The following is a 14,075-nucleotide window of genomic DNA, read 5'->3' on the forward strand; positions in this document are numbered from 1 at the left end:
GAGGTCAATCAGTGCTTAGTTGAGATCGCCATTTTAGTCGCTTAATTTGGAGCTCTCATCTTCAGCTCGGAGCAATCGGATGCTCTGAAAAAAAAAAAAAATTATCCTTACCCGTCCTATCAAATACGATACAGGTCAGATAAATAGATAAAAAAGTATCATTAACATTTCGATTTGTGCTTTCGATAAAATATTTTTCAAAATAAGAAAAAAATAATGAATACAACTATTTTGTATTATGAAAATTTAATAAAATACAAATTTTATTATATCATGTATTATCTTCATACAAATATATAAATATATATATATATATAGAGAGAGAGAGAGAGATGGGCAATGGTGCATTGCAATGCATGAACCCCCTTATGCATTGCAATGCATGAACCCCCTTATGCATTGCACTATAATCACAGATTTAAAGTCGAAACGACCAATCCGAACCGTTAGATGTTTAATCCATATTGAAATGTGCTTGGAGACCAAATTTTACATTTTTTGGAATTTTTTTACTATTTATTAAGCATTTTTGAAAATTGCTGTTTTGCTGTGAACAGTAGAAAACAGTAAAATTTTCTGGACCATCAGATCAGCGACTTTCAAAATTGCTTAATAAATAGTAAAAAAATTCCAAAAAATGTAAAATTTGGTCCCCAAGCACATATTAATATGAAGAACAAGATGAACGGTTCAGATTGGTCGTTTGGACTTTAAATCCATGATTTATAATGCAATGCATAAGAGGGTTCATGCATTGCAATGCACCATAGCCCATCTCTCTCTTTTTTTTTGAAAAATACTTGGTAGAGGCTACCAAGCGACATAGCCCATCTCTCTCTCTCTCTCTCTCTCTCTATATATATATATATATATATATAGGCTATGGCTAAATTGCTGCTGGCAGCAGTTCTGCCCCAGTGCTGCCGGGGCTATATTTAGCTGTGTGATATCCAAACAACAAATCCAAACCATTAGATGTTTAATCTATATTATAATCTACTTGGAGACCAAATTTTACATTTTTTGGAATTTTTTTATTATTTATTAAGCTGGTTTGAAAACCGCTGATTTCAATGCTGCAGAAAATTACTGAAATCAGCGGTTTTCAAACCAGCTTAATAAATAGTAAAAAAATTCCAAAAAATGTAAAATTTTGTCTCCAAATAGATTATAATATAGATTAAACATCTAACGGTTTGTATTTGTTGTTTGGACATCACAAAATAAAAAAAAAGGCGGCAGCACCTCCGGCTAAAATACTGCCGGCAGCAAATTAGCGAGACCCTATATATATATATATATATATATATATATATAATTTTATTTTTAAAAATTATCTTATACGAAAACGGATAAAATAATGGATAAAAATCATTACCCTTATCCGTACCCGATTAGCTAACGAAAAAAAAATCTTACCCTCACCCGTGTTTTTGGATACGATACGAGTCGGATAAACGGGTAAAAGGGTGCCATTGACACCCCTAGTGTGCGTGCCTATGGGCTATCCTAAAAAAAAAAAAAAAATTAAGTACTAGAATTAAATAGGCTTAAAATTAATGTATACTTACCCGAATAGAGTGAAGCATTGAGAGAGAAGAAATGAAAAAACAATGCTACAAGGAGAGCAGTTAATTCGCCAATTGGTAAATGAATTGGAACTTAATTCGTACGGTTGGCTGAGAGGAGAGGGTTGATATATATATAAAACAATAACAAAAACAATTCTGATAAAAAAGAATCAGGGTCAGATAACTAGTAAAACCGATCCTGATCGGTTTTATTAAATACGACATTACAAGAATAAGTATCATGGTCGGTTTCGATTATTTAAAAACTTGACCCTAATACTTCTCTGAACAATCAGTGTCAGCATTATTATAAAACTGACCCTGATACTATTTTTTTTTACATTTTCACTGTGAATGTAATATCAGTGTCAATTATTCACAATATCCAACCCTGATTATACATTCTGTACTAGTGCTAAATATATGTTTAATTTCAGTTACAAAAGTATATTGAATGCCGATTAATAAGATGAATTAACTAAAGCTAAATAAAAAATTAAGAGCAACATTAAAGAACTATGAATATAAACAAAAATGTGAACAAATTGACAAATAGATCTTATGACTAAAATAAAACTAGAAGTAACTGAAGAGATACCTGTACTAAACAAAATCTATGAGAGGCATCTAAGAAAGTTTAGCATGTTTCTTCATTTGTAGCTTTTATATTTCTTTGGCACTGCTTGGCACATGATATGGATACACCACATCTACACCATTTCTATTTTATATTTCTCACATGAAAGGATCTAAACAGCGTGGGAGGCTGTCTGGGCTTTGTGGGCTTAATCAGGAAAAAGTTCCCGAGAAAATAGGAGATGGGCCTTCAACAGCCCAAGTGTAGAGTGCAAGAATGAGATACCAGTGAGCACTGAGCAGTGGTCTGCATTCAGATTCGTGACAGAATAATGCAGACAACTTAGAGCAGTGTTTTAAAATTCGGTTTTGTTCATGCATGGGGAAGGCCACTGCATACCGCATATGGGGACGCATATACGGATTTTTATGCGGATTTTAAAATAAAAATTCACATATATATGTATAGGCTGTGGCTAATTTGCTGCCGGTAGTGCTGCTGCGTTTTTTTTTATTTTGTAATGTCCAAACAACAAATCCAAACTATTAGATGTTTAATCTATATTATAATCTACTTGGAGACCAAATTGTACATTTTTTGGAATTCTTTTACTATTTATTAAGCTGGTTTGAAAACCGCTGATTTCAATGCTGCAGAAATTTACTGAAATCAACGGTTTTCAAACCAGCTTAATAAATAGTAAAAAAAAATCCAAAAAATATAAAATTTGGTCTCCAAGTAGATTATAATATAGATTAAACATCTAACGGTTTGGATTTGTTGTTTGGACATCATAAAATAAAAAAACGCGGCAGCATCTCCGGCTAAAATACTGCTGGCAGCAAATTAGCCGGACCCTATATATAGAGAGAGAGAGAGAGAGAGAGTGAGGTTGGCTAAGATCAAAGTGGTAGTTCCTAAGCTTTGGTGCTACCAATTCATTTTTCAAAGTTCAAAACGTCGATCCGAACCGTTCAAGTCAATCTCTATATTAAAATATGGGTAAATTTCGCTGGAGGTCACTCAACTTTGCTCTTTGTCACGAATTGGTCACTCAACTTTGATTTGTCCCCTGAAAGCCACTGAATTTTATATTTGTTCTAATTTAGTCATTCCGTCACTTTTTCCATCAAAAAACTTAACAGATCTGACGTGGACATCCAACTCATCATTTTGACTTATTTGGATACAATTTGGAGATACTATTATATTACCATATTTTTCCTTTCTTTTTCTTTCCCAGACTTTTCATCTTCGATTTGCTTCCAGACTCTTCTATTTCTTTGTTACTCTATTAGAATTGATAATTTATTTCCTCTTTTTTTTACTTTTATTTCTTATCTTATTCCCTCCGCACTCTTCTTTCCTACCTCTTGTTCCATATTCTCCCTTATTATGATTCGAAAATTATTTTCTCTTAAACCCTAATTTCATCCTCATGTGAAAAATTCAACAATGAAGCATCGAAAGAGCTCCCATGTGTGGCCTATATATTCGCAATAATTTAGATATAAGTTTAGATCATATAAATTAGACCACATCTTCTTACTGTTCTCCATTTGAACTTTTTAATTAATTTAATGTAATCTAAATCCACGTATTTCTTGCTTACTGGTTTGTGTACCAGTATATAATGGGTAGGGCACACTAATGCACAGGGACTAAATTGTAAAAACTTTTTTTATATCTAGTGGGTGAAACATTGATAAAAGTAATTTCTCTATTTTACTGATGTGTTTTTTTTATATTACAATGTAAAAAAGAGAAAAGAATCATAATTAATTAAGAGAATTAATGACTATACAACTATTTGTCATTTGTTGGAACAAATTCTGAGAGTCAGAGAAGGAAGACAATATCGCTAGACCAGGTGACAGAAAGGGAAGTCAATATCGTTGGGATCACGAAAGTTTATTGTGTAAATTTTCTTCCTGCCTTTGATACGTGTCTCCAAGATGTATATTTTCAAATTGTAATAGAAAGAAGAAGAGGGAAATATCTTTGCTGGGAGAGAAAGACGAAGAGCGAAAGAAAAAGAAAGGAAAAATATAGTAATAGAATGGCATCTCCAAATTGTACCCAAATAAGTCAAAATGATGAGTTGGATGTCCACGTCAGATCCGTTAAGTTTTTGGATGAAAAATGTGACGGAATGACTAAATTAGAACAAATATGAAATTCAGTGGCTTTCAAGGGACAAATCAAAGTTGAGTGACCAATTCGTAACAAAGAGCAAAGTTGAGTGACCTCCAGCGAAATTTACCCTTAAAATATGCTTGGAGATCAAATTTTACATTTTTCTGAATTTTTTTACTATTTATTAAGCCACTTTGAAAATCGCTAATCCAACGGTGGCTTTTGATTTTACTATTTTGTTAAGTCACCGTTGGATCAACGATTTTCAAAGTGGCTTAATAAATAGTAAAAAAATTCAAAAAAAATGTAAAATTTGGTCTCCAAGTATATTTTAATATAGAGATTGACTTGAACGGTTCGGATCGACGTTTTGAAATTTGAAAATTAAAAAACGAATTGATAACACCAAAGGTCAGGAACTACCACTTTGAGCTTAGAAACTGTTATCACATTATTAGACCTATCATTTCGACTTGTTTCCATACAAAAATCTATGTTTTGAACCAACAAATAGTGCCTTTTACATTGAATATCCATAGAATGTGGTACTGCTAAGTTTTGGTTCTTACTTTGCAGGAATCAGGCAAAATTGGGCAAAATCAGGCAATTGGCAGACTTCAGGAACCTGTGATGCGACCCTCACTCATGCCTTGCGACCCAGGTGATGCGACCCTCATCCCAGCCTTTGCGACCCATATGATGCGAGTCGCATCCACCTGATGCGAGTCGCATCAACTGTTGCCGCCCAGTTCAAATTAAACCTGACAAGCCCAAAGTCAGCTCTGTTGCCTATATAAGGAGGTCCTATGCCAGAATTTCGGAAGCTTTTCCCCCCTTTACATTCCAGAACACTTAGAGAGCAGAGATCAAGAGAGAAGAAGGAGATTTGAGCTTACTTGAAGAAGAGGAGAAGAGAAGATTGCAAGATCCTCTCCAATCCACCTTGGATCTTCGAGCTTCATCATGATCTGCCTATTCTATCTCTCTTTTATGCTTTGTTTCATCATGACTGAGTAGATCTTTAGTTCCTAGGGTTAGGATGTAGTCTCATAACTTTGTCTTTGAGTTGCATGTTGATTTGATCTAAGTTTGAACTTGTGTGATTCTTTGTTTGAGTATTCATTGATTGCTTGATTTTGATTGCTTGATTGATTCTTGATTGTCTACTGTTAGATGTCTATAGCATCTCTTCTAGTAATTTGACCTTGATGTTTCTTGCAATTGAGATTTAGTATTTGAAGTAGATTTATGATCAATAGTAGCCGAGAGGTGAATTTTCCATAATTGAAAGGTTGTGGATACTTCTAGCAAACCAGACAATCAATTTAGGTTAGATACCAGTAGGTGAGAGCCACAGGTCGAAGCCTCGCACAAGAAATCAACTTAGATGCAAACACATGTCAGCTCTACTCGAGGGCCATGCGACCCGCATCAGAGATGATGCGAGTCGCATCATACGGATCGCATCAGAGATGATGCGAGTCGAATGATAGGTCCAGAGGAGGCAAAGTTTGAGATGAAACCTGAAACCCTGGGAGCGCCCCTTTTATCATTGTTCAAAACTAAAACCTTTAATTGTTTTCATTCACTATTAATCGAATTGCTACTTGAAATTAGGAAATATAGACAAACCAAACCCAACTCTTCACACTTCTAGTACCTAACTCGGATTTGTAGGAATTTAGAATTGAATTAAACCGTCCCTGAGGATCGATACCTTAATATACTATACGGATAGGGTTGTGCACTTGCAACCCTAGACGAGAGTAGATTCAAGGTTTAAACTGGTATAGCTTGCTGTACCTGAGACTTTGTAGCCTACCTTTGTAAGCGAACAGAAACTACCACTTTGGGTGAGATTTTCATAAAAAAATATTTTAATCCTTTCAAATATATACCTTCTCTTTCAGGGGCGGAAGTACAAAATTTTTTTATTAAAATATATCCTTTCAAATATATCCTTTCAAATATATACCTTCTCTTTCAGAGTAAACCTCAAAATTTTTATTTTTTTCTAAAAGGTACCTAGAAAATTTATTAAAATATTTTTTTTATATGTCTGAGCCCCGTGATAGTACAAAAAAATTGGAGGGTATATGTATAAGAGTCAATTTCACTTACTTTGGTGGTTTGGTTCTCTAACTTACCAGATCACGTGACCGAGTAAATTAAAACATTTCAATTGAAAACTTGAAAGGTTGTTTAATATAGTGTTGTAAAAAACATCCGTTTAGGCCGATTAATCATCCGATTAGTCGTTGGCGGTGATAAAACCGTCAGGGAATTTTTCGGTTAGTCGACCGATTTTTTTCGATTATGACTGATTATTCTCGATTAATCGCTTAGCGGTACCATTTCCGTCCGACGAGCGCATACCGTTATTTACAACACTGATTTAATATATAGAGGTACAAACTAAAATAGGAAAAGAACAACGTGCACATCACGGTTACCGAAAAAAGAAAAAGTTATTGTAATTTTAGAAGAACTAAAAAAAATTATAAGAATAGAAAGCAAAGGAAAAAGCAATGATGGATTAAAAAATAACATATTAGTTTCTGAGGTTAAAATAATTCAAAATATGAAAGATAAAATTAACCACTACTCTTCCCGTCTCAACTGCTACTACAGAACGTGCTTTTTTATATTGATATTACATGCTTATTTATATCGAGAATGAAATCACTAATTAGATGAGATTATTGCAGAATTTGACCTTTTAAGAAAGCGTAAGTCTAAATTTAAATAAGAGTGGGTCTATGATACTATGCATATCACGGGTTGGTCCGTAATACGGCTCAATATTGAAATTTTCAAAATCCTAACGGTCGATCCAAACCGTTCATCTTGTTCTCCATATTAATATGTGTTTGGAGACCAAATTTTACATTTTTTGAAATTTTTTTTACTATTTTTTTAGATATTTAGAAAATCACTTGATCTGAAAATTCTGGACCATCCAAAAACAGTGATTTTCAATAAATCTAAAAAAATAGTAAAAAAATTTCAAAAAATGTAAAATTTGGTCTCCAAACACATATTAATATGGAGAACAAGATGAACGGTTCAGATCGACTGTTAGGATTTTGAAAAGTCGAATATTGAGCTGTATTACGGGCCATATCGTAATATGCATAGTACCATAGACTCACTCTTTAAATAATACAAAATAATATGATGTATGAATATGCTATGTTTTCTTTTTTTTTATTTTGATAAACATGTCATTTATTGGCATCAATTTGTTAATTATTGTAACTTTTATAAAATCAAATAGTGAAGAATCATATTATCTTGTATTTTATAGATTTTAGTTTTTATTTTAATATTTTTTTAAGTATATGATGTTTAGTTGGTTAGCTCCCCTATACTCAAAGTTGAGTTCTATCTCTATTCTTAGAAAATTATTTATTTTTAAAAGAAAATTCCTTCGACAATCACAAGTTATATAATATATTTTTTAACTATATTTAGAAACCTCTGATTAAGAAACTTGATGTTGTTATAGTAAAAAAATATTTTGGGATTTTTTAAATTAGCAGTCGAGTGTACGTATTTATTTTGAGATAATTTTTTTTTTGAGATAGAAGCAGTGGAGGTATTGAATGGATATATATTGACCAACTTTATATTTCGAAAGGGACTTAATTTAGACACTTTAATTAATATTTTAAGTAATCAGTTTCTGTGGTTTGTTTCCTGTCAAAAGTTCTGTTCCGACCACAAAAACAAAAATACGTACATTTAATTGTATTGGGTCTTAATTTACTAATAATTAGGAACATGCCTAATTAAGGGCTTCTCCTGAAAAAAAAAAAAATACTAACAAGGAACAAGTTCACAATGGGTACGTCTACGGTTATCTTTTATAGGGTACGTGTACACTGTACAGTGTTAATTACAATCCGAATTTATTTCCAATAATAAGAAAGTTAACCGGATTTATTGCCTAGCTACGTACGTGTACGGTTATCATGATTGTATGGACGACAAATTAAATTAAAGCTGTCAAATTCTGGTTAGCTGTGGCATGTATCATTTGTTTTCGCTCAAAATGAATTTTTATTTACCAGTGGCTAGGCACGCCTGCATGTGCACAGCGTTGAAGCTAGCAAGATTGGCACTTGCAATGGGCACGCATTACATTGATGACTACCTATCCGGTGCAAAATTGCGTGCATGCATCCATTGGGGAATGCCATGTGCAGTATTTTCTAATAAATCAAACATGGTTGCTAATTAACACACATATTTTTTGGGACCAGCCGACCAGGTACTAGTAGGTATACGAAGAGACACTCCACCATATATATATTCCAGCACACAAATTTTGATGCGCACAGTTGTTCTTTAAAATTCATGCATCTATCGATCCAGTGTATATATATATATATATATGAGATGGGCTACGGTGAGTTGCGAAGCAAAGCGACTATTTTACTTTATGCTCATATTTTGTGATTTTAAAGTTCAAAACATCGATCCGAACCATTCATCTTGTTCTCCATATTGAAATGTGCTTGGAGACCAAATTTTACATTTTTTTTGTAATTTTTTTACTATTTATTAAGCAATTTTGAAAGTCGCTGATCTGATGGTCCATAAAATTTTACTGTTTTTACTGTTCACAGCAAAGAAGCAATTTTCAAAAATGTTTAATAAATAGTAAAAAAATTCCAAAAAATGTAAAATTTGGTCTCCAAGCACATTTCAATATGGATTAAAAATCTAACGGTTCGGATCGATCGTTTGGACTTTCAAAATAAAAATACGACGTGAAGTAGAAACGCGTTTTACTTCGTAACTCACTGTAGTCCATCTCTCTCTCTCTCTCTCTCTCTATATATATATATATATAGCATTAATATTTTTTTAACAGTTTTTCTTAATTATGTAAGCGTGAATGATATGAAATTTAATTTAATGTCTTAGAAAGAAATATTATGTATTATAATTTAATTTTTGTATTAAAGTCCATCATAATTCGTATGGGCAAATTGTATTGCACATTAATATCTGTGCAAGAGATGACCGCTTGATATATATTTTATATTCATAAATCATAAATAAAATCCACATCCATTACCATCGTAAAAAAAGGCTGTTGCCAGCCTGTATCTTATTATTATTATTGACGTCAGCCGTGTGATCAAAATCAAATAGTATAGTTTAACACATAATATATATTTTATCCTAAATTAACATACAGTACAACGATCAGACAAAAAAATTAATTGTTCATCTGGTGATAGAAAGACAATACTTTTTGAATAAAAAAGTCGTATATAAATTCAAAATTCATATGAAGTTCCTGAATGGTTTAATAATAATCTGACATTCTGACTCAATCTAAACTTAATAAATAAATTTGAATTTACATTTAACTTAAAAATCCGAATAGTCCGGTAAGAATTCTAAAGTTATCTGTTCCGTAAATTTTCCAATTAGTCCAAAAAATTCTTATAATTGATTTGGTTTTAAATAAACATATATAAAATGTTAGAATGTTAGTTATTTAACATCATAGGACCCTTTGTCCGTCTCGCTTTATAATTTGTGTTGCTTGATCTGCACAAGTATTAAAGAGACACACACGAATCATGATGTCAATTGAATGGTTTCGAACGGGCCGGTATCAGATCAATTTGAATCCAATGGTTATTCCGATTTGGAGATGATGAATTTGCATGGTTAACGGCTCCATATATGCGATCGATGCATCTTGCATTAATTAATACGGATGGGTCGCACCATACTTATTACAATTAGTGTTTGGATGAGGCAAAGAATAGTGCTAACTCGGGTTAGCTACTATTCTGAACTATTATTTTATGTTTGGATGTATTTGAGTTAGCAAAAAGGGACTATTCTTTGTTTGTCTTTTATGAATTAGTATGCTATTCTACTAACTCAACTAAAAATTGAGTTAGCTCACTATCTCAAATTTGAATTAACTCATTATTCTCACTAATCCAAATTTTCATCCAAACACATCCTATAGTCAGTATAGTGACAACTTGTCATTTCATCACCAAATTAACAATTAACTCGGATAATGATACACTTATTTTACAAGTTGCATTATAACAGATGGGTACGCAGGGCGGATCCCACTAGAGGAAATGACATTCAATTCATTCTTATTTATTTTTTAAATTTCTATATTTATACTTGATCTTTCATATAATTTAGAATAAAATATTATATATACTGTAAAATTTACTCTCATATTTACATAAAAAATTATATAATTGATCGCAATATTATTATACTAATTGCATCTCTAATTGAACAAAAACTGAAATTAAATTGCAATTGAAAGTAAATATATGAGTTTAGAGAAATTTGACACGCGGGATGTTAACGGAGTTCGGCAAAACAAGGGCCTACGTCTCCGGGGCTTCACAACCTCAAGTTGTGCGCCTTTCTATTAACCAATACAAAAGGATTACAACTTGTGAACTGTTGAGCCCTTACACACCAAGCGGGAAGTCAAACGGCCAACTCAAAGAGATGAGAACAAGGTCTCGTAGTTCAATCTACTAAAGAGAAACACTCAATAGATCACTCTAACATAATCTAATTCGAGATTAGTGAAGTGGGTTTGAGGTTGTTTGAGGGATTTTGAAGTTTTAAGCTCTCACAACATGGAGTAAGCTAAGCTATCAGAAAATCACTTTTTAGAAGTTTAGGATCGACTCAGATAATTTTGGGAAGAAAGCCCAAAGTCATATTTATAGAAACAACTCAAAAATGAGCTAAGTGAGCTAAAACGTTACAACGTTTTATTTCAAAATGCAATTTTAGGGATTTTAGGGTTTTAATTTTCTGACAGCTTAGAAAACGTTACAATGTTTGTAAAACGTTACATAACGTTTGGCTCTATAAAATCTTGATCAAAAGTAAGAATTATTTGAAGCTTAAATTTAATTAAAACGTTATAACATTTTGTGAAACGTTACAACGTTTATAATTTGAATTTTAACTTTGATATAGCTATATTTATCGTTCTGACAATCCTTAAACCGTTACAACGTTTTGTAAAACCGTTACAACGTTTTGTAAAACCGTTACAACGTTTTGTAAAACCGTTACAACGTTTTGTAAAACCGTTACAACGTTTGAAGTTGTTTCTGTACAGCTTTGCTTCAGCAGTTCTGACAATCCTAAAACGTTACAACGTATTGTAAAAACGTTACAACGTATTGTAAAAACGTTACAACGTTTTAAGTTGTTTCTAAGTTTGATCAAGCTGTTACTTCAGCGTTTCTGACAGGTTTAAAACGTTACCAACGTTTTACATCTGTTAAAACAGCCTCAGACTTACTTTACCAAGTATCTGATTTTACAATTTGTATTCTTGATAAAGATCTTCATGATTTCTTCAGTCCAAGTACTCCATAATGCAATTCCATAAGCAACGTGGAAATAATTCCACCTCATTCTTCTTTTTATTTTCTTATTCTTTCAATGTTACCACATTTTGATTTTAACCCTTTATGTTTTCACAATTTATAAATAAGTCCAAAAGAAATTTATTATAAATATAATTAAAATTACCAGGGTGTTACAAGGGTAATGACATGTAATCTTGAATTCTTATGAGTTTAATCTAGTTGTTCATTTATATTATCTTTGCACTATGATCTGAATTCTTACTGAGATCTCTATTCCTTATGAGCCTATTCGGCAATAGATAAAATAGTGAAGGGATAGAGAAATTGTGGAATTGAGAATTGGTCACTCTTTCAAAGTATTCCATTTACGTTTGGCAAACTTGACAATTGGAATTGTGGAAATATAAAGTTATAAAATATGAATTAATAGAGAAGTTACTATTATAGTCGAGATGGGCTACGGTGAGTTGCGAAGTAAAGCGACTATTTTATTTCACGCTCATATTTTGCAATTTTAAAGTTCAAAACGTCGATCCGAACCGTTCATCTTGTTCTCCATATTAAAATGTGCTTGTAGACCAAATTTTATATTTTTTGGAATTTTTTTACTATTTATTAAGAAATTTTGAAAGTCGCTGATCTGATGGTCCAAAAAAATTTACTGTTTTTCACTGTTTACAGCAAAACAACAATTTTCAAAAATGCTTAATAAATAGTAAAAAAATTTCAAAAAATGTAAAATTTGGTCTCCAAGTACATTTAAATATGAATTAAACATCTAACGGTTCGGATCAGTCGTTTGGACTTTCAAAATAAAAATACGACGTGAAGTAGAAACGTGTTTTACTTCGCAACTCACCGTAGCCCATCTCATTATAGTCTTATTGACTTTTTGTATATATTTGTACTGCTTACCTAAAAAATTGTCAATGAAATGTAAACAAATAAAAAATTCCATCAAGAAATATAAAACAATGATTAAATCTTAGAGCAAACATCAATACAAATTAATTAAAATCCATAACAAAGTTGGCACCAATAAATTAATAAAAACTAATAAAAAAACAAAATTAATCATCACATGATATTTCGTTTGTTTTCAATTTTTGTTAAGCTAAAGGAACAAGAAAAAAAATATATAATTCGAAAAATAATGAGATTAAACATGAAATGGAGTTGTCCATTGTTGCACAAATGGAGAGTCACACCTTTCTTCTCCAACAGCTCCAACATTCCCAGTGTAGATTTCTATACACCTGTCTAAGCGTAATTTCAGTTCTCTCCGATAACTATGGCTAATTTGTAATTTGTAATTAATAGCTGATTAGATTTCTATAAAAGTATCGCATTGTACACATATTAGAGAAGATCAAATATAAAAAAAAAAACTTTTATTCAAATCATATGCTTAGTTAGAACCATTTTTGCTCAAAGGTATCAAAAGAAAGCATCAAGCCATCAACCTGACCAAAATAATTTGAACAAGAAAGCATCACATGCAAGAGAAAAAATGGAAAGAACAAGATTGATCTCATTTGAAAGAGCAATATGTGTCCTTCAATCTTGTAGTATTAGTTTCACAAATCTCTATCCAAATTGTTAGAAATAATGATCGGGAGTAAATAGAGAGAAATGGTATTTCTCCTCTGGAAGCGTGTCAAAGAACAAAGGATGGGAGAATATTAAATGGGAATGAAATTGCCATGTCAGCAAAATAAAGGGTAGAAATAGTCATTTTTCATTACTTTTCCAACCTAATTCCTAATTCCATCTCCCCTCTGGAATTGAGAAAAGAGGAAGAATGCTTTATTCCAACCCTTCTATTCCAACTCATTTTGTTTCTGTTCGGCAGGAATAGAACACCAATTCCTTCTAATTCCTCTATTCTGCCCTAGCCGAACAGGCTCTATATTATTATTTATTGTGTGTTTAAAGTGACATCGTGTGTTTGGAGTACGTAATCCACTCATGCCTAATTGGGGTTAACCAATATCCAAAGAATATAAGTATCTTAAATACAAAGTGGAACATACCGAGAGGTGACTGCTTGTATTTGAATTACAGTTAAGGAACCTATTAGGATATGGTTTAGCAGACGAATGTCGCATTCTATGACTAATAGTGGAGTAATCTTGATTATTGGTATTGTGAAATATTGGTAATTAAGACTTATCATAAATCTTCATGCAACTGAACTAAGTACACCGACAGGGGCTTACTCAGTTAGAGTGTTGGTTAGACCGACAGGCGGTCAACACTAGAATAAGATTAGCAGCTCTCAGATCGCATTGATACTAGTACAGGGCGTGTGCGGTTCTGATCAAACTATGTGCGATTTCGACTGGAGTTGAAACCAGAGTTTGTATGGTTACCCAAACGTGTGCGGATGGTGAC

This window comes from Carex rostrata, chromosome 32 (assembly GCF_964058835.1).
Source record: "Carex rostrata chromosome 32, lpCarRost1.2, whole genome shotgun sequence".
In the NCBI taxonomy this organism is placed as follows: Eukaryota; Viridiplantae; Streptophyta; class Magnoliopsida; order Poales; family Cyperaceae; genus Carex; species Carex rostrata.